Genomic DNA, 25,793 nt, shown 5'->3' on the forward strand with positions numbered 1-25,793 from the left:
ACTGCAGTGCATTTTCTGATTGCCACCCTAATATATCACCATGGATAAATGTATCACCAAATATTGGGCAAAGGACTGAAAATGACATGTGTAATATGTGCAGTGATAGGTGCATGTCAAGGAGGAGTATTGAATACACTGAAAGTCATCATCCTATTGTAGGCTGTTCCAAGACATTGGTCCTCAGACCTTTTCAGTATACAGTAGATGAAATATGAGTAGAACTTTAGCTTATCTGAGCACTTTTAAGAAACTGCAATGCAATCATCTCTAGTTCTGCTGATTTAAATTGTAATGATTTGAAAGGTTTTACAAGCCTTCCAGGTGTGAAAGACTACTGAATGCAAGTCATCACTGTTTCTCTTTTATACTGTACATGCAATATACACACAAAGTCTCAAAACAGAGTTGTAAAAACTCTTTGGCTAGTGCTTTTAAGAAAAAGTGCATCATCTGTTTTTGCATTGTGTCATCTTAAACCTTGTTCAAATCTTGTTCATTCATATACATCTGGCCTTCCCTTTTTTTTATAATAACATTTCTGTAACTTTCTTTGGGTAAAATGTAAAGTTAAAACCTTGTGTAAATATTTCTGTAGAAACTACACTGAGGTCCTGAATCAGTGTCACTCATGTCAGGGTAGAGTAAAGTTAGAATCACCAGAACCATTTTGATTGATTGAGAGTAAAATGCACAAGTAGGCTTCCAACGAGAAGTTGTATGATCTGTGCTTTTGTGAAGCCCTGTCCATCATCTCCTTGCACGATTCACAGCTAAGCTGTTTGTCATTTAGTTACTGGTGTTTTGAAGTTGGGTTAATAATGATCTCCTGTTCCCATGTCTTGAATTATAGCCTCAGTAAGTGTCCTTTTTCACATGAATTTTGACAAAGACTGAAATACATTGGGTCTTAATGAATCCATAATCCATTTATGGACCAGTTAGGGTCTTGGTGTGCAGAGAGTCGTGGCCATTCAAATCCTGTTGTTCTGCCCTGGTTTGGCAGTCTCAGTGTGTGGATCGCTCATGTTTACACCCCACACATCTGCTTTAGGATTCCCTTCACATTCCTCGCCCATTAGGTCTTGCCTCATTACCACCACCCACCAGCAGGCAAATCAGTTTTACCATGTAAAGAGTCTGGAATACAAAAGGACTGAACAAACCACCTGACAGTCAGCTGCACGTTTTAATGATTTTTCACTGAGAGACTCAGTGTGGCTTTTATTCATCAACATAATGAATTTCTAAGTATATACAGTTATATAATGTACTGTGTACAGTGTATGTATTGGATATGGACATACTAGTTGGTGTTAGCTTCATCTGTCCCTTGTGGCACAGGTGCTATTTCAATTGCTACAGTATATAGAGAAATATAAAATGATCACAGCACCTTCACAAGCTTCACAAGCTACAGCAGATAAACACCACCATAATCCTGTATAGCTGTAGGTTTAGCAATAAATTATAACAATTTGGTTGCTAATTAAGGCTTTTATGTTGAATTAATTGTTCTATATCACAGTAACTTTAGTGTAACTGATTATGTTCTTTTAGATTTCAAAAGAATAAAGGAGGTTTGTCTCATGCGTAAATATAAATTGTGTGTCATATTATCAGATGTTTCATCCCAATGGATTTATATACAGTATCTGTACATTTAAATACCCCTTTTTGGTAAAGCAATTAGAGCGCTGCTAATAAAGAGAGCAAGTGCCAACTTATTATTGTCTCCAATCAGATTATAACTTTAATATAGAATGTTTAAAAACAATATGAAAAAGGAGAAGAACTGTTTAAAAAAGTTTCCAGTGAGTCAGGAATATTGTCTACAATACAGTGTTGCTACAGAAACACCAAAGCTTAAAGCGATGTGGCATAATCTTTCCTATTTTTGCAATGAGGAGCAGAGACAAACAGCTGTCCTCTATTATGGGCATCTTCTTTTCTTTCTCCTGTGTTTTTTTTGTTATTGAGAGATGAACTCTCCCTGCTATGGTGTGATTTGCATTGGATTGACTTTATCAATTCCTTTGAGGATTCCAGCTGACAACCTGGAACTGCTTATTATACTAAAGAAGCAGATAAGGGCTGTAGCTAATGACTAAGGGATCTTCCAGGGATCTCATCCAGCTATCTCCTGAAGGATGCCAAGGTATCAGCATCAAATGTATGTGGGTGTTCTCAACTCCCACAGGCCTTTGTGTAAATAAGTACATTTTGATCTTGGTCTTCAATTCTCTTTCTCTTAGCTTCTAAAAAATGTGTTTTGTGTTTTTGTGATATTTCTGTATCAGCGCATTGAGATTAACTGTGACCACATGATTTGCATTTGAAAATGACTTGGAGAACATAATTGTCATTTATTATTAGAAACTATTTCAGCAGGTTTGCAGGGGCAGCAGTCCTCAAGTTACATTTCAGTGGACTAGCCTCATCCACACATACCCAGTTTGCAATAGCATGCTTCACTTTGCATAGCTTGGAGTTTCTTCTATTTATTTCTGATGATATGAGTTGTGAAGTAGATGCTGGCTAGTGGGAATTGAACATTCTCTCTAGAAGTCAGTGTTTGTTTGCAGTGGCTTTCCCTTTTCAGAGGAGAAACCAGCTCTGTGTCTCCCCTTCATTGCTTTGACAAAGCAGAACTATCCTGTGTCCAGCCAGGCTCCATCTTCATTCTCCACTCCATATTAATACCATCTCTGCCTTTTGATTTCAAGCCAGCCAAATGGCAGAAATATGGTCCTTTTGAAGTCCATATTGTTATAATTATTTGAGAGTTCCACTGCATACACCAGTATTTCACACTTCCGTAACAGGGTGTGTTCCATTTCCAGGTCGCCAGCTGTGCAGTACACCCATGAGAACAGAGGATGTGAATGTTACAATTTTCAGAGAGTATTTGTGAAGTTCCTTCTCTTTTTTCATAAAAAGTGTGGTTGTTAACTAACAAGCACCCATTCAAACTGAACCATACTTGTACGGTAACATCATTTGTTGCGTGATTCAGACCTAGCCAATTTGAAATTCTGACATTCTGAGATAACATCATTCATCCTTTGAATCAACAGAATATGATCTGAAATGCACTGAATGAGACAGCTATGCCAGACAGCTTTGTGAGAACACAGGCCTTTTGTTTTAGAAAAAAACATTGCTTGTAAACACTTGGAGCTTGGTGATTTTAAAGTATATTCTCCTCTATTGGCCCATGACTGAATCCATTCAATTTCCTTGCTGGTGGAACCTCCAGAGCAACCGGAAGGGCGATTCAATCATTGCTAGCGGACATTTACCCCCAAGTCAACCCCCAACCAACGCGTGAGCCAACAGCAGGAAACAAGCTTGGAGGTTTCCAGGGAGTTTGGAGAGAGCCGTCAGCAGCTGCTATTGGGGTTAACTATTTCAATCTTGTAGCTTCCATGTTCCCTACTGTGTGGCTGCAAGCAATTCTTTAACAGTAGAGAATCTGACGGCTGCTGGAACTTTTAAATACCCTGTCCTAGACATCAGGCAGAGAAACAGCAGTAAGGCCTTTTACTTTTGCTGTAAAAAAATAGTCCCATCGTCCCGGTTTAAGAAAATCGTGCTAATACAGAAAATATTGTTTTATAGAGGGTAAGCAGAGTTGTAGAGATTAGATAAAAACAAAAAAATATTCATGAGACGTCTAATGAAATTCTGTGAGTTCTGTGGTGTGAGGATATCTCATCCCCATTTCCTATATCTCTATGTTATCATACTACAATAACCAATGAATAATGTGTTATATATACGGTTAATGGCTGCTCAACATTGCCTCCTGTCTTCTTGTTTTAGAAACCTTTGCAATTGTGGAAGGTATCCCTGCTGTCTGTTAAATAGGCTTAGGGTGTACGCATATGCGCATTAGCTTTTACAGAACAGAGAAGTGTTTTGTCTTCAAATGGCTTTTGATGGCCTTTTTCTCAGTGATCCTGAGCAGGATCGGCAGAGGTCAGGGATGAACTCTGGTATGCAAAGACCTCCTGCTCAGCTGGGCATAGACCCACCAGCAAGGGGCACTGCCTTGCAGCAGGACCTCCTGCTGCCTGTACTCTACCACACCAATGCATAGTGGAGTCAGCAGTTTCGCTCCAACGCCATGATCCTCCAGCCACCTTTGAAGAGGGACAAGGCCTGAATGTTAGCTTAATGTTGCAACCTGGATGGCTGTTTTTTCTAGATGAACTAGATTTCCCTTCTGTTTTGTTTCATGCACTGTAATAACTGAAACAAGATAATTCCATTGCCACGGTATTGTTGTAGTGTTGAAAAATTGTTGTACAGTCTACAAACGTAGAGCTTAAAACAAAATTTACTCTCTTTTTCTGCCTGTCAGAAAGTGTTCTGCCTTGTCTCTATGTCACGTCTGATGAAGAAGTCAGAATATCTTTTGCACACTGAACGTTACTTCGGGACATTGTGTTCTTCTTAAACTAAAGCATGTCTAGGTTATAGGGATAGCTGAAGCTGTCCTTTTCTTGGTGAGAAAGACTTCAGTGTCCTTTTCATTTTTTTTTGTTCCGGGAAGACGTCTTTAGTACCTCTGTTTTGCTTTGCACACAAATTGCCTGTAATTACCTTTCATGAGTACTTAAAGTGACAGAATTAATGAAGAGCAAACGAACTGAGACTTATTTGGGGAAGACAGAATGGCTCTGAGGCTATTAACGCATCCTTTTAGGGGTTTTATTTCAATTTATGGCTCATATAGTTCTATAGCTCTACAAAGTATGTAGAAGATTGCTTTCAACCTCTTGCTTCAGAAAAAAAAAACATTGTGCCTAAAAATAGTCTGAAAATATTTCCATGGACATAAAAGTTATATTTGCTTAATTGCCTTCTATATTTTAATATCCAAAGTTATTTAGATACTGTAGATCGAATATGGGCCTATCATGTGTCAGAAGGCAGTGGGGTCTGGAATGAATCTAACCTCTAACTATTGAAAAGAGATGTACAGTATTACAGTATTTCTGAAATTAATATTTTACAACAGAAGAGGCGAACATTGTCCAACACATCTGGGAGATGACACTGATCAACATGGTAGTACCAGTAATAATAATAACTGCTGCTGTCATTTTTCACCATCTTGGAATGCTGACTACATTAAATGACTTCCCTTCTTGCACTGACACTTTCCACAAGTGTTTACTTCTCTTGAGCATATCCTTGGTGGAAGCATTCATCGGAGACAGGTCCTCCTCTGTTAGACTGATGAGGCATTTACTTGTATTTTGCGGTGGATAAGGGAGTGTATGACATCAGCATCACCTCACATACAGCTGATGCTGATAACAGAGGTCTGCTATCACTATAAGATTTATCACTGGGGCACCTGATCTCACTCATCATTGTGATTTTTTCTTTGATTAATTGGCCCTGCCTGCATTCTGGACTAATACCTCTCTGGTTTAACTTCATTTAAATATCTTTAACTGATAAAATATCCTCCTATATGAGTATGTATGTCTCTGGACATCCCACAATTTAAGATGTAATACTTTCATCAGAATGAAACTCCCAAGAGTAGCTGCTTTCTTCAGGCTCATGTCATTTCAGTGCACCACTGGCGAAGACTGGAACAGTCTGCAGAAGAAAATGAAACTCTCCACTTGAGGGTGTTTTCTGTTGTCTGATTAAATCTTTGCTCCCTGAGGTTTGCACTTGTAAATGCTGCCATGTCCTGTTTTGGCATGTCTTATGTTGTTTAATGTTTTGTTGATTCTGCCTTTTGCTGCTTTATCTTCTGTGCAACGCCGGTGTAAATCACTTGGTCAGGTTGTTATAATAGATGTGTGCTCAACTGGCTTCTGATTACTTCTGACTAATTGACTTCTGGGAAAATTGGCCCTAGGTGTGTGTGTGTCTATGTTTGTGTCGGATTGTGCCCTACAATGGACTGGTATCCCATCCAGAGTGTACCCTGCCTTGTGCCCGTTGCTTGCCAGGATAGGCTCAGGCTCCCCCACGACACTACATTGGAAGAAGCACTTAGAAAATAGGTGCATAGACTAAGGGTTATTAGTACCCCTTAGTTAATAGTTAACTGAGTTAAAAATGAATAACTTCTAACAGCTTGGATTGATTTTTTAAATCAAGTGATGCCTAAATTCATTATGGTTGTACATCAAACTGTACTCATCAGCAGAAGTGAAAAGGAAATATTCTGTAAGTGGTTTCTTTTTTCTACTTTAGAACATGTTAAAACTGAAAGGAGGCCATTTGGCCCACTTAAATTATTTGGTTGTTAGTGGCTAATTCAGTCCAGAATCAAACATTCCTTGAAAGAAGCCCGGGTATCGGCTTCAGCGGAATGGTTGAGTAGTTTGTTAAACACTACCAAAACCTTTTGTGTACGTAATTAACTTCTATACTTAAATGTAAATGCAATCCCATTTGGTTTTCTCCTTTGTCCTCTGTTTCATGTTTCACATTTTTATTCCAGAAAAAAAAAGACTTCTTCTGCATTTCCATTGTGAGTGCTTTTCAGGATTGTGAATACTTGTATCAGACAGGTCCCCTCGTAGTCGTGTCTGTATAACATTAAAAAGGTTCAGCTCTTTTAGCCTGTCAATGAAGGATATTCGCTTAAGCCTTGGTATATACAGTATACAGTATTAGGATGTTCTTCTCTGTACTGATTCCAGGGCAGCAATATGTTTTTTTTTATGTGGTGTCCAAAACTGCACACATTATTCTAAATAAGGTCTGCCTTTTGCAATTTTAACGTCACATTGCTTGGTTTAAAACACTTGCTTAGCAATACAAATGAGAACATGATTGTACCAGTACTGACCTAAAAAACAAATCCCTCATCAAACACCTCATCTAAAAGGCAAAACAAACATAATCTCAGTCATCCATTAGATGTCATCATTATGGTCCCAGTAGGTGTTTCATTGTTAGATATAGTAGTAATTATTCTCAAAGCGCAGAATGAAGGTTGTAATTGTAGCAAAGATTCCGTAGTTAGTGAAATGATGGGCCCTTGGAGAATTCAGCATTGTAACCTGTACTGTATGTATCATCCAACATGGAAGGATATTTTGCTGTGTTCCAGTTATACACAAAGGAATTCCTGCACAGTCTTTGAACACTTCCAGCAATAAAAATAAATGCATCTTTTTGCATTAAATTAATACTTAGAACCAGGAAATAAATTTTGCTGAAGAGGGTTCCCAAGTGGCATAATAAAATAAAATGTTACAAAAACAAAATCTGCCAGCCTCCTCCACCTTCACCTTTTGACAGTACCTCCCCCTCTCAAGACTTGACCAACCACACCCACTCTTCCTCTGAACTGTGGATAATGACGTTGTCACCAGAATACCCCCTACTCTATTCCAGTAAGCAAGGGTCTTTGCACCAGCTAAAACAGTTTGAATAATGACTCCTCTGTTCTTAATAGTATCACAGTTCTGTATATGTACCTTCTGTGTGGTGCTATTGATGAACTTGGATGGTGTTGGCATCTCGTTCAGGTTTCATCACATTATGGCTGAATGAAGGTAATCAGGCTTTCAGCGCCAGCTAGGGCTTTCAGCCAGATAGTTTATATCAAAAGCAGATTTTCATTTTGCTCCCTGGAGAAAAAAATATTCCTTGTACAATCCTGGTTGCCTATAATAATGGCCGCAAGAGGAGACTTCAGTGACTCTGAAACAGGGGTAATTGTAGAGGAGTGTTTGGCAAGAGCTCCAGTGATGTAGTTTCTGATGTTTCACGAGCAGCGGTGTCTAAGGTGATGTCAGCATAGAAATCCAAGGGAAACACTTCATCAGCAAAAAAATAATAAGCACTTCATCTGTGCATTAATTTGAAGTGCAAGGAAAAGCAGTTGAGCAACTGCAGATCATTTGACTGCAAATTTCAACCTGGGGCATGAGCAGCCAGTTTAAACAAAACCAGCCCACCAGGAGCTCCACAGAGAGAGGTGCTATAGTTGGATTGAAGTGCACAAAGTGCTCATTACACGTGGCAGTGCACATTTGTAAGTCCAGTTATGCTAAGATCCCAGGGAATGGACTTCAGAGCAGGAATGTGATGTGGCCAGATTAATCATGCTTTACCATGTTCTTGACAGACACGTTGTGCCCCGACAAACTGAGGCGCCAACCTAAAGCCCTCAACAGCCCTGACTGCTTTTTTCCTGCAGTGAAGGATTCTGATAGTTCTGTGATGTTGTGGTGAGGGGATTTTCCTGGTGTAATTTCCATGCTCGTTCCTTTAGGTAGCAAGGTCAAAGCTAATCACTACTTAATGGTACTGAGTGATCACCATCACCTCATGTTGCATGAGTTCTTTCCCACCAAGAAGGGTATCTTTCAGGATCATCCACAGAACATGTGTGGTCACCCAGTAGTTTGATGAGCGTGACACTCAATTTATCTATTTGATATTTATGGGATATTCTGGAGCAGTGCCCGAAACTGTGTTATCCACCCCCATCAACCAGCCATGAGTTGACTGAATTCCTTGTGAAACAATGATGCTGCATCCTTCCTGCTGAATTCCAGATGCTTTTGTGCATATGGTGCATATAGGCCATACTGGCTGTGTGTAGTGGTGGCCCAAGCACCTTATTAAGTGACTTTACACTGGTCATAAGTGGCTTTACATTACTCTTGACCTTAACACTCAAATCCAAGGTGAGGACATTACTGCTGTAACCTTGAGCACGGTATCACACCTGTTGCTGATCCAGCAAACCAAGTTATGATGCACATGGAAAAACAACACTACCAAGCACAACCCAAAAGAGAAATTGTGATAAGGAATATTCATTGAAAAGAAGGCATGGGAAGAATGGCAGGAAGAGTGGGGATTGCTCAGTATACATGTATGTAGCTTTTCAAGAAGTGCTGATGTTCTAAATAGAATAGCAGAGGGTAAGGAGAAATTGGTTGTTGTCACCCCTCCAGACCATTCACGAAAAGCTCCAAAAAGTGGTATGAAATTAGTGTGAAAATAAGTGAACAATTATAACCTCTTTAAGTTACTGTGGATAAGTTGTATGCCTAAAATACACACTACTGAGGTGTCGTTTGACCAATTATTGTAGGATGGGCTTTGACTGTTCCTTATGGTTCAAGATTTAATGCATCATACATGTGTAATGTAAATATTCACATAGATCTTTCTGATTGCTCTGTAGATTTTATTTATTTGCCAGTAGAGCTGCACCTGCATAAGTAGTGCGTATGGTTTATTTCATGCCAGACATTTACCATAATACTAGAATTTATTGTTTCATTTTAAATAGTCGGTGAGACAGTTTCCAACATTATCTCACATGCTTGTGTGGCTCCATCATGCACATTTTCCTGTGCTTTTGTATTGTTTTTAATTTGATGTAATTTGTGTATATTGTAATATGATGCTTACATGTATACAGGAATATATAATGTTGGATATTTACTGGAATACGCAATATACTATTAAGCTTATATATGCAACTTCTGACTGATTAGACTGGTACTTTGCTATCCGCAGACACAAGTGGAGCTGAAAGCCTTCATGGCATTCAGGCGTGTTCCAAGGGGCAGGCAACTGGCTCTTTGCCATTGCGTCTATTATTTTTTTAAGTTGTGCTGAATTTACCAACGTAGTAATTGTTAATCAGTCATAAAAATAGGGGAAGAAAATCTCCACTCCGCTGTGCAGAAGCCAGCTCCTGTACTTGGTTTCAGCGGTCGCGCCACTGTCAGTTTTGCAAATACTTGTGAAGAAGCAGAAGCCAACGAGGAGCCAGCCAGATGGTCCCCTGGCCGCCTGCTCTCCAGTTTCCTTTGTGCTGCCCACATTCAGCCCTCAGACAGCCTGTGATTTAATACCACGAGGCTGGATATATGACAGTCCGTGGGAAACGTTGGATTATTAAGCAGAACACGAATCGCTTGGGTTTGGAAGCTGGTACGGAAAAGTCCACGCGCCGCCAGCTGTGTGCGCGGCGGCGAGCGATGGGTCTCGCGGCCAGATGGCCCCGTGACAGATCCTGATCTGCCGGAAAGAAAGCTGAGATGATCTGCTAAATACCAAAACACAGCCTCTTCGCACGTGCTGCCTCCCCGAGGGAGCTGTTGCTCTGGGAATTGCTACACTGTAGCTCCCTGAGGGCGTCCCCGTTCTCTGACTGAGATCATCTCCAGGTACGGCTTTCGATGAAATGGGACTTACAGATGGCGTATAGAATGGGCTATTTAAAACTAATGCATGCTTAAACTGCAGTCAGAAATTATTAGTTCACAGAAACATGAGCAGGTGGTGGATTAGACTTTTCAACATATTCTCTCTTTTTGCATATCCTATAAATATTATAACTGGCATTTAGGGGAATGAGACTGTCATGAGTTAGACATGAGACCATCAACTGCATTGTATTCCCTGACTAATGAAACAGAAGGACATAAGGAAGCTTGACTTCAGTTAGTGTATCCAGCTAAGAAAACTCATCCAGCCACTTCTCAAGGTTCCTATGGAATCAGTTTCAACACAATAGCTGGTGTAAGAGTACAGCCAGGCCACACAAGATGGCACCCTCGTCTGGACTACATTCCCCAGAAACCTTTGGGGGGAATGAGCTGCCGCTCGCAGTCACCTGACCAGTTGCATCAAGACAACGGGCAAGGTGAGAATTTGAAAAGCAGGGAGTGGAGGCTGAGTTGGTGAAAATCTGCTACGTGAAGGTCAGAGAACAGATTTTTTGTGTGCTGTCTCTCCAGACTGGGGGTGATTGACCATGAACTGTGAGTTTTGAGATTTTAGAAATTTCCTAAAGAGTCTCAGAGAGAGATTTGGTTTTGAATAGACTCTCAGAGGAGACAGAAGTTTTGTGTTTGTTGTGGAGGAAACTGGTAAACAGTTTATGCGCCCAGTATAATACATAAGGGAGTTTGTGAAGACGTACTGTATAGTCAGAAGTTCAAATTGGAGATAGGTGTTGATTGGCTAGTTTTGTTTTGTTGTGTTTTTATTTGTTCCCTCACTATAAATAGAAGACTGTTATTTTATTAGAACTTTATGGATGTGTATATATGTCTGTTGTTCTGCACCTGCCTATTTAAAACATTCCTTTGCAACAAGTCAAGCAGGGTGTCACAGTGGAAATTGTTCCAGGTATCCACAACCCAGTGAAAAGAACAGGCTATTCTTTCAGTTCTAAATGCATCTGGTAGATTTTAAGTATTTTATCAAGTCTTTGTGTCTCTGCTGAAGTATCCTGAGGGTTGATTTTATAAATAACCTTTCAGAAATTTAAATATGAATTACAAATATGTGTGCAGCGATGCAAGAAATACACAGTTTACTATCCACTCAAAGAACTACGACACAGAAATTGAATGAGATTAAATTTTAAGACCCTCGAATTAATCTGGTATTTAATGCGTTATACTTAAACAGCTCATTTCTTCTGGCCTTTAAAGAGAATTGCTACCTTCCTGAGCACTCTTTACAGCAGAGGCCTAACTGAGCAAAAAGGTAATTCTGATTTAACACTTACTGTAGATTATTTTTAGGACCATTAGATTTTTACGTCATCGAAGTAGGCCATCATTTGCGTTGCTTCACAGAATTACCCTGCTGTATCTGGTAACCCCATATACAGTAGTATTTCAAAAAGTACTGGTCACATACTGCAGTAGAAGCTCAGAGTGGCTACTTCAGAGACACCGTCAACCAAGCTAGGTGGGCCAAATGGCCTGCCTGATTTTGTAACCTGTCTTGTATTCATATCACTTTTTTCTGTGTCTGCAACTGGATTGTGCAGATGTTGCTTTGCTCATATCTATATCAAGGAGCAACAATCTGAAGGTTTAAGTGCAACACACAAAGGCTCAGATTGTGTTTAAACTAGCTCAGTGTGGATCCAGATGTTTTCAACAATCATGTTGATGCATTCCACAAAATCATGTTTTTGTCTGGTTTTGCAAGTGAGTAGGTTGCAATATTCGTGGCTCTCCCCACTCAGTCTGCAGAGCAGAAAGCACTTGGCTCATAGGGAACTCGGGCTCCTCTGTCCCCTTTATTTTTTAGAATTGCATCTTTAATGTAGATGCCAGATTTGGTATATTTGGACTGTGTACCTGGCTTATTTTCTTGAATGGCATCAAATGTGCCTGTAACAGCTTGTAATTAGTTTTTAATGGATGATGTAAATGAAGCCATACATCACTGTAAATTCATACTGTCTCTGATGCTCAAGGTATTAGGCTTTTTCTCTGGGAGTCCCAGACCTCTTTCCCCTCTAATTCTAGAATTCTAAGTCACTCATTGTTTTTTTTTGCTTGTTAAAAGAGATGGGATATAATACTCTGGGCTTCATTTATCAATGTCATTACACTGAATAAAGCTTAACTTGTGGATTAAAGAGCAAATGTTCCAAGCTACATTTGGTAATATTAAAAATAAGAAAATACAAATAATTTATGGTATTTTGTAATATTTGAAGATATGACTGGTGTTATTGGGAATTAACAGACTTTTTTTATTGATTTTTTTTTATTCATTTCTTTCAAAACCGAGCAGTATAATCATGATCGCGCCAGTTTTACAACAGCGTTTAATGCCTCCTTTGTCCCCATACTGGCACTAAGATCCAGGAAATAGTTACTTATAACTAATATCAGGATAGACCTGAAGCCAATGTTGTTCTCGTGTTTTTGTGTAACTCAGATGTCAGAGGAAGCGTTTTGCAGTTTACCAAAAATCTGTTTATTTCTATTGTATAGGCTGATTATTTTTTTCTTTTCTTTACTTTAGAGAATGCATATTTCCTCAACTCAGAGTTTCTAAAAACCAAACAGCATAACTGTTTCTGACCCTGTCTGTTATCAGAAGCTAAGCTGGGCCTTGTCAGTACTGGGATGGGAGACTCCCTAGGAAAAACAAGTTACTCCAAGTGGTGTTAGCTGACGAGTAGCTGGTCCTCCTCCTTCTGAATTTATGAAAAAAATACCCCAATATGCTGACCAAGGCAATGTAGGAAGTGCCGTACATCAGATAAGATGTTAAACTGAGATCCTGACTTCTTGGTCATTAAAGTTCAGTAATCTTACTGGCTGAAGTTCTCTTGGTGCTTGTATAATATATAATATCTAAAGTTCCACCATAATTCAAATGGTCAACTAGTTTCTCACTTTTGCATTTGACCTGATGTACAGTATAGTGGGGCTGCAGGAGCATACTGTAACAGGTGTCGTGTGTCACTGAAGTGAGGTTGTGAAGTGGTGTCCCGTATTATATGAAAAGCACTTGGGATCATATGGGATGAAAGGTTGTGTATAAATGGAATTTCCTAGCTATAAGATTGAACCATGTAAATCCTGAAAGAAAAAAAAAAGTATCTTACAGATAACAAACATTCAATATAGTATGTCAACCATACGCCTCTAGCCTGAACCTAAACCTCAATTTCTGTGAGGCGATAAACTGTTTACAAGGATATCTTTCACATAATATTTTTTATATATCACAGGTGATCACTACAGCATTTGGTAACATAGTTTCTAGTTCATTAAAAGGAAAAAATGTGTTTCTAACAAGTGTGATTACTGATCCAGCAATGAATAAAATACAGGTATTTTTGTCAGAGATGAAATTGGAATGAAATTTAGAATGAAAGTAGTACCTTACATTTTTTAACAAACAATTACTTAATAGCTTTTGAACAACATTTCTTTTCCCAAGTGAGATGATTTCTTGTTTCTAACAGACCAAAAAGATGGAAACTGGAGTGTATATTTAGGAAAACAGGAAACAAACTGACAAGTCAGAGAGAGAGAGAGAGAGGCCGGTTACTCACAGGGGAGAGAGACCGTGTAGTTCAATTACAAATTGCCCTCCCTCACCAAACACCAGTTTGAAAATGTCTTTGTTTTGTCTACAGAATTTCAGCAGGGTTTGAAATGTGGAGCTGTGCTCTCGTGGGAGGAACCTATTACTGTCCTTTATCTCAAAGAAATGTTTGCATTAATAATTGCAGCCCTCCTGACTGCTCCCACCTCTGCCCACGGTCTGTGGTTATGGAAGGTGTTAAACTGATTTCTCCCCAGCGCCTGCTGCAGCTTCTGATTTAATGAAGCCTCGAGTGTATTTTGGCTAGGCTGCTGTTTGCAATGGACAGGTGATAAGCCCTTTCTGTTGGTTCTGTGGCTCAAACAAAGAAAGAACAAAGAAGGAAGTCTTTACACAGTCAGGGTTTCTCTGTGCCACAGTGGTGACAAAGCAGGGGGCACTGCAGTGCCCTCACAGCATGCCAGACAAGGAGTGAAGGGAAGCCGTTACAGTGCATTCACTTTGGAAAACCACTATTGTGCGGGGCGACTCCATCAAGCGTGCCTTCTTTGCTTGGTTTTGTGTTCTGCGGTACGTTTTTTTCTTTTCGTCTGACTGACACAGGTTGACCTTTACCGCATTGATTTTTCTCTGCTCATCATGGAAGGAAGTTGAAATGTTAAGTAGTCAGTGTAGGTGCTTTCGCATTCGGAATCTAGTGCGCTTGATTCCAGCGGTAGTCAAGGTGGTGCTGAAATCGATTGGAGGTGACAGCTTGCAGGGATTGCTCAACATGCCTCCATCCTCCTTATCTCTGAACCCCACTGACAGAGGCTTTTGATGCGATAGATTCGTTAGCAGATCAGATTGATTTCATACCCAGGACAAATGGGTTGTAATCTTTTAATCAGCAGGCTACTAAATAGTGTGTTGCTCTGACAAGGCAGTTTTTCATGTGCTGTTTATTAGTTCTGCCTGTCTTAGTTAGAGATTTGCTGCCGTGAAGAGGAAAATGCACATGTAAAAAACATGTAAAGGTTAAACTATACTGCTTATAATAATGAGAAATCCATGCAACCCATATAAGAAGTGTTGAGGCTGTACCCAACATCAGATATTACTATTGGCTTTTCAGATAAAGTAGGGAATGTTTGGATTCTGTAGAATTAGCCTGATGCTGAATTGAGAAGACATAAATTAAACCAATTAACCTCATGATATTTAATGTTTTTCTCTTAAAGACAGAACTGTTTCTTTTCCAGTGGACCCAGTTATTGTAAACATGGAAGAAATTGAACCATTTTCTTTGCAACCCCCTGAAAATTAATAAACATATACTGTACCAATTTGGAATACCTTCCTTGATACTTCTTACTACTTAGCCCTTTGATTCCCTGCCCTGTCCTACAAGAAAAAGTAACATTCTTGTCAACAACTTGAATAGTAAAGGTTTATTCACATTTCAGGATTTGAGAGAATCATTAGAACCTCAGAAAGCAAATGAGAGATTATTTGGTCCATCTATTTCTTTTCGTTTTTTACAGCTAATTGATCAAATGCTCATCAATCTGTTTCTTAAAAGAAACCCTGGGTATTGGCTGGGTAACTTGCCCCTTGTTTGTCCACTGGTTTGTGCTTTACTGTTTATTCTAAAGACATCCATATGTTTAACTTTATCAATGCATTTGAGGATTTTGAATACTATAATAAGGTCCCTTTGGAGCCTTCTGTGTTTTCGTTTAGCCTGATAAGGCATTCCTTTGACACTGGAAATGTATGAGGCTGTTCTTCTGTGGACTGACTTCGGGCCAGTAATATCTTTATTCTGTTATTGTCTTACTCAGCCCCTAGTTTTTGCTGTTTCATATATCCCGAACTCTGCTTAGCCCTTTTTTCCCGAGGGGTGCCATCAACAAACACTTCTTTACTTTCCCATATGGTCTCTGATCCAATTGTTTCAAGTCAGGACTAGAGTTTTTGACTCCTCTATAAGGCTTTGCTCTCTCTCTCTTCAAAAAGGGATACTAATACACTAGAGAACTAGAGAACCTAGAATGTAGTGCTTACTGCATTGCAATCTGGGCATTGTAATCCAAACATTTAACACATCAGATAATCCATTTTAAAATTGCACATGGGAAGTGCACAACACTGTGCCAGCAATTCCAGATGAAGATCACTCCTTATATGTTATGGGAGTGCTTTGTAATAGAATCCATTTGAATAGAGCCTCATCTGCTCCTGCTCTATGATAATTCCCAGGTTATGATCAATCTTCTGGCACAACATTGTTTGAACAGCTAAAAAATCAGCTTTGTGAAACTGAGAAATCCTTGAACAGCAGTTGCAGTTGCATTTATTTGCAGAAATTGCTTTTAAGTAAAGAAGTAATTATAATAATAATTAATAATTGCTTACACTTATATAGCACTTTTCTGGACACTCAAAGCACTTTACAGGTAATGAGGACTCCCCTTCACCACCACCAATTTGCAGTATCCACCTGGATGATGCAATGGCAGCCATAGTGCACCAGTACGCTCCCCACACATCAGCTATTAGTGGGGAGGAGAACAGAGTAATGAAGCCAGTTCATAGATGGGGATTATTAGGAGGCCATGATTGGTAAGGACCAATAGGAAATTTGGCCATGATGCCAGGGATACATCACTACTCTTTTCGAGAAACGCCATGGGATTTTTAATGACCACAGAGAGTCTCATCCAAAAGAGATGCCTCTTTTAACAGTATAGTGTCCCCGTCACTCTACTGGGGCATTAGGACCAACAGGGTGAGCACCCCCTGCTGACCCCGCTAACACTTCCAGCAGTACCCTTAGGTTTTCCCAGGAGGTCTCCTATCCAGGTACTGACTAGGCTCACGCCTGCTTAACTTCAGTGGGTTGCCAGTTGTGAGTTGCAGGGTGATATGTCTGCTGGCTATATGGCTATAAAAGAATAAATATTGCATTTTGCCAATGTGAAGACTGTCAGCCTGGTCAGACTTGTTCTTTTGTTTAAAACATTTGATTAACTCCTCCTTGTCTGTGTGTTACAGTTGTTGTGTCAAACAAATGACAGCAATTTGGATGTCCGTGTAGCAGAAGTCTTCTTTATTACATATGCATATGGGAGCCTAGGTCTTGCAGGCAGGTCTCAAAGACGTATTACAAAGAGTGGTCTTTTTATACAGTAAGGTCGGTTAAACTTGTCCATAAAAGGGATTTGACATTGGCTGTGCATGTGTCTCCCCACTCTGAAAATCATGATAAAAATCCTGAGATTCAAGACAATGTCCAATAATATATTTTTTTAAGAATAACAAAATTACCACACAATCTTGAATTGATATGTCTTTTCAGCATTTAGGTTGTCAAAACTCATAGCTCAGCAGTTCTTCCAGTGAAGTGGACAGACCCTTGGACATCACTCTTCCATTTGTATTTTACACTTAACATATAATAGGTGAAGAAGGCTCCACGGCCGAAATGTTGTTTTCTTTCTTCTTCTTTTCAGCATGGAATAAACCTATTACTTGTTCCTTTGCACCCTACGCATGCTGATGCAGCTACCCACCTGAACTACTACAGCTTACACTTAACATGTTTTGTAATGCAAAGAAGAGAGGCAAACATAGAGGCATTCTCTGATTAAAAAGGCCACAGTTCAAGCCTTTCCCCTGCTGTACTTCCATACTTCTTTGTCTCTACTCAGTTTCATTTTTTCAAATCTCTAAAATACAAGATAGCATCTGGAAGTGGTGCTGCTTTCCTGGCAAGATGTTAATTAGCTGGTAATGAAGTGCAAGGTGTCCACCTTATTAGTCAGTGTGATTTGCAGTTCTGGATTGCAGGCTGTCAGCAAGGGAGTAGAATTGTTTGAGGTTGGCCGTCAGAAGTGTAGTGGACAGCTACGATACAAGGATTTGTGCTTCCTAAGCAGAACCGCTGTTAACTGTTAACATGAGGAGAGGGTACAGGAGTACAGCTGCTATAGGTGACTTTCCTCAACAGGAGCAGGAGAAGCCAGGCTTTTGAAGGCAACTTGCATTTCAGATTTGTAGTTAGCTGTCTATGTTAGAGCAAATTCAAACACTTTTTAGGGAGAGAACTGTGGTTCACAATGTACTGTATACACACTGATAAGCATTAGTCTGAAAAGAAGCGTGTTTTTAGCACTTGGTGTTAGGGGTGTTTATGACAATAACAGCACTATTGTAATTACAGCTTTTGCAATGTGTAACACAGCTTCATTTCTTCTGTCACATCATCCACATGCATGCCCTTGGGTGAACCTGGGACTGAATTCAAAATCCAGTGTCTCAATTCACCAAGACTGGAGTGGCTGTGACCTTTCCTAATTTTTGTTTAGGAAAACTGTAGAAAAGGGTATTTCTCTGTGGCTGCTTATGGAGAGCAGTTGGAATGGAATCAGCCATTCTGGAGCTCAAGGCACATGGCTGCCCGGTTGTCACTGAGGTGGAGTGGATTTGAGATGGTCAGGGTAACCTCAGCTTCTCAAGACGTAGTGGCTCAAACATCTTGCTGGGTTCCTTATTCCCAGAGGATTGTAATTATTTAATTAAGAATAGACTCCGCATCCCGTGGGAATGTCTGCCCAGAGGTTAGCCAGGCCTCTGTAGTCCAGAGATCACAGAGACCTTTCTGGGCTGTAATTACACCCTGCGGGGCTGTACTACGAGTGAGTCTGCAGTCTGTGTTTTAGTTCAGTAACACCAGTGAAATCTTTGGCTGTATGTTTTTTGTGTTTCGATTTGTGCCTGTGCCATCATTTATTTTCAGTGATTTAAAGGGCGAATGTACTGTTTACTTTAGTTACAGGGTTCTTGATACAGATGGTCACATGAAAAGTGTGCTTCATACAGCAGGGTTGGGCAGTCCTGGTCCTGGAGAGCCAGTGTGTCTGCATGTTTAGCATTTCAGCTCTTAACAACGTAAATCAGATCATTATTGGCTTAATGGAACCAATTTCACAACATGTTTATCTCTCATGGTGCTGGTGCTATGAAGAGACCTATAACACCTGCATGCACATCAGGATTGCTAATCACTGTTCTTTCTTAAATATATGATAGAATATATATGTATACAAAGGAAAGTAAACTTTAATTCTTTTTTTCTCATTTACAATAGTTGAATGGTAGACCTTCATGTTATATTTTGGGTGCAAGTTGGTAATGTTTCAGTTATACATTAATATGAGGTTTGTGTAGCTGCCTCACAGCTCTTGGCCTGGCAGATCCTTCCTTTGTGCTGCAATATACTGGATCACATCCTGAGTCTGGTCCTACCTTGTGCCCTGTGCTTCTGTGATACTCTCCAGGTCACTGTGACCTTTCCTAGGATTGAGAATGTTTTTGATAATAGATGGAATGATAGAGATTAAGGCTTTGCCAATGGCTGAAAATACAGAGAGAGTAATTAGGAGATCAATCCTGGGCCATTTGCTGCTAGGAAACTGTAATAGCGCCTCTATCATTTTTAACCAGGATGTGAGCTTTATGGCCCATGCCACTCTCCCCCGCCCCCCAGGATGTGCCAGTGCTGTGCATAAATCACCTGCCTATATGCATTTGCATACTTGATCAGAGGCAGTCAGACGTGATGCGAGTCTCAATTAAGTTCTGAGGGGAGAAAGCAGCAAGTGGCCAAAAATGTACAGTTACAGTGCACTGCAGCAAAGACAGACAGAGGAGCTGACTTGTGATCAACAGGAGGAGGGGAAAGATTTGATCAGTCATGTGATGAGGGGGACGCGCCATAAATACAGCAAAAACAAACACCAGTTCTTTTACACAGTTATAACATTTGATAACATGGCTGGATAAAAACAATAACTTGGACTTTAAAAAAGGTGCACGTTGAAGATCACCTTTCCTTTTTATTATTTAATTATGTATATGTGTGTTGCTTGACTGTGATACTTTTATTGTTCTTTTTTCTTTTTATGTTATTCCCCCTGGCTCCTAATTACTTCATTAAGAACAGACTCCTCATCTCGTGGGAACCTCTGCCCAGAGGTTAGCCAGACCTCTGGAGTCCAGAGATCACAGACTCCGATCTGGGCTGTAATGACAGGCTGGGAGGCTGTGCTAGGAGTGGCTGGTTACAAAGTCTGTGAGGTTTCTCTTGAAGTACGACACAGCAGGAGCCCTTGTGGCAGGCCTGGAGTCCGGGAGCCACACCATCTGATGCCTCAGCTCTGCTCATGTGGTTGCAGTGTGAAACCCAGCACATGGGCTGCTGCATGGGTGTTGCGTTCATCCCTCCTGTGCTGATACAAAGGTTGCAGTGGTGATAGGAATCTGACTTGTAAAAGATGTATCTCCCATTGTAAACTGGGACTAAAAAGAATTTTCAAAAGTTCATGTCCAGAAGCACTGAAGAACGGGCATCCTGACCCCTCTCCACCAGAACAGATGCTTGCAAGAGCCCAGGCTGAGCCCTGTGATTGCTGGTTTGAGTGTCATACTGTACCTGATATGACTGGCATTCCCCAAGCTGATCTCCTTCACTGAGTGCGAATGGCTGTTGGCTGGGCTCTCAGCAACAGTGTCCCCTGTGCCCTTGTAGGTGCACGCTGGCCAGTGTGGGCCATGTTTCCCATCAGTGCTAAACCCTCAGTCCCAGACAGTGCTGCCTGTGGTGTGATAAAAGAGTAGTGGCTCCCTAGTGATCAGGTTGGAGGAGTCTGCCTACATTTCCTCATTCGCCTAGTGTGCTATCGAGGGGTTTGAGTCTGTGAGCCAAGACATGACAACAGGCAACTGGCTATTCTGAATTGGTGGGTGTAACAAAAGTAATTATAATTGATAATTTTATAAAAGACGCCCTCAGTGGAAGTAAATTAGAGGCTATGGACTCAAAAGTAGAGACGTCACAAACAGGCATCCTCCTGCAGAACACACTGTATTCATGCTGAAGTCATTTTGTGGCTGCTTATCTTGTTGTCCTGGGCATGTGTTCACAAATGGCACAGCTTGCAAACACATGTTCTCAGTCTTCTGCACTTCATTATTCTTGCAGCATTAACTGAAGGCTTTGATAATAGTTTTTGTGGCCTTCAAAAGTAAAGGAATATTGAGCAATGAATAATGAAAAATCAGTATTGTAAGTGCCTCTATTTCTTTTTTTCCTTGAGTCATTACATGCATCACAGTATGTATATTTGCTTTATATTGCATAACTTGCACTTTATATGCATGTTTTAGGATTGCATAATAAATTATATTGCCATGGAAAGAGCTGACAGGTTAGCCTGTTCTTGGCTATTGAACCAAATGCGTTTGCTTTTGTTTGCTGTGTGGGCATTTTGATTTGATTCAGAGATCTGAAATACAATTAAATAGTGATTGTTTTATGTAACATCGAGTCCCAGTGGAAAAACAAAATCTAAAGTACAATGACATGTAAATACAAAGACAGTAAATTGACTTGTGTATTCTCTTTCATGTCTCTTTTACGAAAAAAGTAGGAAATATGTTTTTTTATTACAGTTCAGTTCTTTTTTAAATGAATTTATATTTAATGGGTCTCAGGAGCATCAGATCTTTCATGTTGTTATTTACTTTTTTTAGACAAAAAGGTACAGGAAAATCCTCCTGTTCCTTTCTTGCATTCTTGGTGTATACACCCAAGATGTTATAGCATAAATATCTTGTCTTTTTAAACAAAATATTTACGTACTGTAACAATGGTCATGAAAAGCTAATGCTTGTAGTTCTCAGCATCTAAGAAACAATGAGGAGGAACCGAGGTGCTAACTGAGCTTTTGGTGACCAGAGAAGGAAAGATCAAAGGGGACCTTCTGGGGAATAATTACACTAATCATAATAAGTGTAAACGTTCATCAGTCCAGAACACGGAATAAGTCAGGTAAAGAAGCAAGAAAGGGAGAAACAAGAAAGGGCAGAGAAAGAGACAAAGAAGAAAATAACGTAAGGAAACAGAGAGGAGAGCAAAAGTTCCAGGCTGAGGACTTTGTGCAGATTAGCAAAAAATATCCGATTCTAACTATTTGAACCTTGTTTAAGAGAGCTAGCCATTCTGTTATTTTTGGAAACTGATTTCCTTTATTTGGAATCCCCAAGCTAAAGATGTTCTCTTCGGGTTAGTGATTATTTTAGAACAGGGGTATAGATTCACTTTTACTTTGGAACATCCAGATTTTTAGGAAGGGAGATTAAGCTCTGGGTTGTAATCTGTTTTATTTAGTACACAGGTTTTCACTTTATTTGGTCCATGTAGGCACTATATACGTTTTCTGAGCCCTGGGTTAGCAGTCTGGATTTTTCTGGTTGGTCAGGATGTAGGCCTCTGAGCCACCCTGTTTGTAAACTTGTTTGTTGTATATTATGTTGTGCGTTTCTTAGTTTGTGCTACTGTAATTGATCATAAATATTAGTTTATCGGAGTGTGCCTTTAATTTATTACTCTTCTGCCAGAGCAGTGCCAGAGAATAAGGAACTCAGGTGCTTCAATCTATACCAACCTCTCGTGTATATTCACGGCATATCTTTTACAGTTTGGGTGTTATGTTTATTTATTTCAATTAACGATTATCCTGCTCTATATTTGAGATTTTCTTAATCCCCTAGCAGTATGGTTGTATATATCTACTGTATGTGTGGTTAGGGAATGTGGTTTGATATCCTTGCTTTGATGTAATTCCTCGCATTACTTCATCCCCTCCTACTATGTCATCTCTGCCCCCTCCTTTCTTCTTAAATCCCCTATCAACCCTCCACTCCTCTTCACCTGGTGACCCCAGCTATGCTTATTATAGAGCTAGATTCCTAGAAACATCTGGGCTTCAACATCTCTGACCACCTTCCAGCACCTCCTCAATATCCCCTTTTCAGACTCTACGACTGTCTGATTCATTATTTCCAATTCTGTGTTTTGTATTACATTGCTTCCCTTTTGCTTAGTATAGTCTTTGCTTTTTTAAAAACTTTTTTGTCTTTGTTTTATGTGACACCATCTGATCTTATTTATTTTTTCATTGTGTTTCATTCCTTTAGTTCTTTGGTTTGAATGTAGAATACCTTTATCAAATGGTATGAACTAAGTAATTATAATAAAGCATTAGAATAAACTCAAACTCTGAGTCGATTGTAAGCTTAAAAATAAAGTGAGAACACAGAGTCCAATTCCAGCTGTTATTTATAATTTGATTCATACAGGGAAGTACAGTAAATTGAACTTTATTAATAGTTTAATTAAGGGTGAGAAGTATCATTTTTCTGCAGGGCTGCAGCGATTTTTAATGCTTCAGATAGTTTGCCAATTCATGCAAATCATGTGTGAGAATGTTAAAATTGGTCAGATTATGGGATTTGAACAGGCTCTTCCATTCAAAAGGCCAGGGGCTGGTCTTGCTACTGATGACTATACTAATGCTGTGGTCTCACAGAGATTAACAAGGTGGTTTTCTGTGTCTTTCAGGAAATGTGTAGTGGGTGGCAGTCCAGGTGTGGAGATAACAAAGGCTGTTTTTCTAGTTACACATAGCTTAGGCATCTGTGCTGGTTTTGTTTGTGACACAGAAAAGTGAAGCAAATGTTTTGGCGGAGGAATCAGGTTTGAAGGTTGTCCAGTGGTTGTGTTCCCATGAAACCATAAACTATGTGACTCAGTAGGTCTTTCAAATACCCTCGGTTACAGGAAAACATTAACTTGAATGGTGTCCTGGATATTATGGCCCTTCTCAAGTTTACATGCAGCTCTCTGGCCTTTTATATTGTATTACCTTACATATTAATTTGAAACTGCTGGTCATTGAGACCCTGGGGTCATAAGTAAAACAAAACCTCAGCATTGTTATACTGCAGACAGAAAGCAATTGGTAAAACTCCAGTCTAGAAGCGAGAACACTCATTGTTAAAATGTCTGAACACAGCCATCAATAAATTCAATTTATGGGATTATAGAAGAGGTCCAGGTTAGAGTATCAACCTGTCTGTCCTTAACTTAACATACATATTTATTTTTAAAAAGCAAAGCTCAGGGTTGCACCATTTTAGGAGTAGATTTCTGTATGAATTGTGTTTCTCATATGAGATGTAACAATATAAATGAGCTCTGAGTGTTTTAAAAGCATTACAACAAACCAATTTAATATGGAACTTTAATATTAAATAGGTCTAAATGGTCAAAGCATGGCTATACATTACCAGGGTGAAACAGCTGTCTGTGGTGGTTTACTTTGCCTAAATCTGAAGCAGAATCAGAATCCAGATGTTTGAAAATTCTAAGTTTGTGAACAGTCATAGCTTATAAATATTCAGAGCCCCCACACTATCTGCCTGTCTAATCAGAGTTGGAGTATCTCACAAACAAAAAAATGACTATGCAGTATGGCAAAAATGGAAATAAAAATTCTTTGACTTTCACATTAGAAATGGAATTGTCAAAGAGGCCCTTTTATTCTGTTTCATGTAATTTAGTCGGGGCAAGCAACTACTGACATCCATTTTGCAGTTTTGGTGTTTATTTGAGGCTTATGACAAACATACAGAAGTACCTCAAGGTGGTTGTTGCTTGCTTACTTTGTGGTGTGAAGCCCATGGAAGAGTCTGCTGGAGTCCTTATTCTATAACAGAGATTTGAAGACAAATATTCTTTGTGTGTACATGTGTGTTTTATGTTTTATTTATCATCAACAGTTTTGTTAATGAAATCACTGGGCCATCATGGATGTAATGAGGTTTGAGCAGACTGTAATATCTTTAGTGCATGTCAGTTTTGTTTTGTCCACTCTTTTCCCTACTGAGTGTGAAATGCCCTGAGAAAATGGAAATCTCTCCATTCATCTTGTCAGATCTGGTGCACACATATTTAACCTTACCAGCTGCTTTTGCTGAAATAATGAACCAAGCAGAATGGGACTCAAATTTTTTTTGTTTGCCTCCTTAAGAGATTCTTGCTCAGGTCAGGCCTGTGTGTGGAGCTGAATCAGTTCAGCTGGATTTTTGCATTCTTGATATTGAAACACTTGTGGCACTGTCCCTTGAATTCAAAATCAACCCTTAACTTCAGCAGACAGAGAGACCAGAGACTTCCATTACCCCACCAGCTATGCCTTGTGCTGGTGTAAGGTTACGTGCTACATTTTTGTGTTTTAATAATTTGTATTAGCTTGTTATTTTATACCCAACTATTTGGGTTTTATTTGAGCATTGTCAGTCTGTAGTCACTGCATATGTCTGCTTTTGTGCCACATGCAGTATGTGGTTCATCCCTCAAGCAGAAGCCACAGAGCACACTGTAAACAGTTCTGTTGAGATAAAAGACTGCCTTTGTGACAGGATGAGTTTACCATTCCTTACAAAGTTACAAAGTTCTAGAGGGTTTTGAAACTCCAACTGAATCAGAAGTTATAACCCATATTATCCCTGTCCTAAATTCTCCTACAAATTTTGGACACAGACAAGCAAATAAGATGGGACATGTAACCCTGCAGGTTTGGAAAATGCATTTAAAGCCTCAGAGGGTTGTATTACTGTACCAGGCTCACATTAAATGACCCCTGTTAAATTTGCACCACTGCACACATTCAGAAATATTGTATTGAAACACTTTTCAAATGTGGTACAGTATTCACTTTGAAGCACTCCAGTTTAGTTAAGTATTACAGTAAATTACAGTGCTCCATTGTAGTGTTCAATAACCTTAGGAACAAGGAAGGCAGCACATCTATTTTCCAAGACACATTGTGACACTGCTGGAAGACTGCTGTGCTAGCAGAAGGGCAAAGCTACAGCAAGGGCTGTGTGAAACCATTTTTGGATTGTTTTTGGAAGGTCTTGAAAGTGATTCACTGGGATTGTTGAAGAATTTTGCTTATTGTTTACCAAAACAGATAAATATGTTTAATTAATTTCTTCCCACAAAGATCTGATAAGAACATAAGGTTACAAACAAGAGTAGGCCATTCAGCACATCTGACTCATTTGCTAGTTAGCAG

The 25,793-nt window shown here is 39.7% G+C and overlaps 1 protein-coding gene across 5 annotated transcripts in view; it reads left to right on the plus strand.

Moving 5' to 3' along the window:
* ttc28 (tetratricopeptide repeat domain 28) overlaps positions 1–25,793 on the plus strand; it is a 468,402-nt gene that overhangs the window by 332,808 nt on the left and 109,801 nt on the right. The window lies entirely within an intron of this gene.

The sequence above is a fragment of the Lepisosteus oculatus genome, chromosome 22 (genome assembly GCF_040954835.1).
Source record: "Lepisosteus oculatus isolate fLepOcu1 chromosome 22, fLepOcu1.hap2, whole genome shotgun sequence".
Taxonomy (NCBI): Eukaryota; Metazoa; Chordata; class Actinopteri; order Semionotiformes; family Lepisosteidae; genus Lepisosteus; species Lepisosteus oculatus.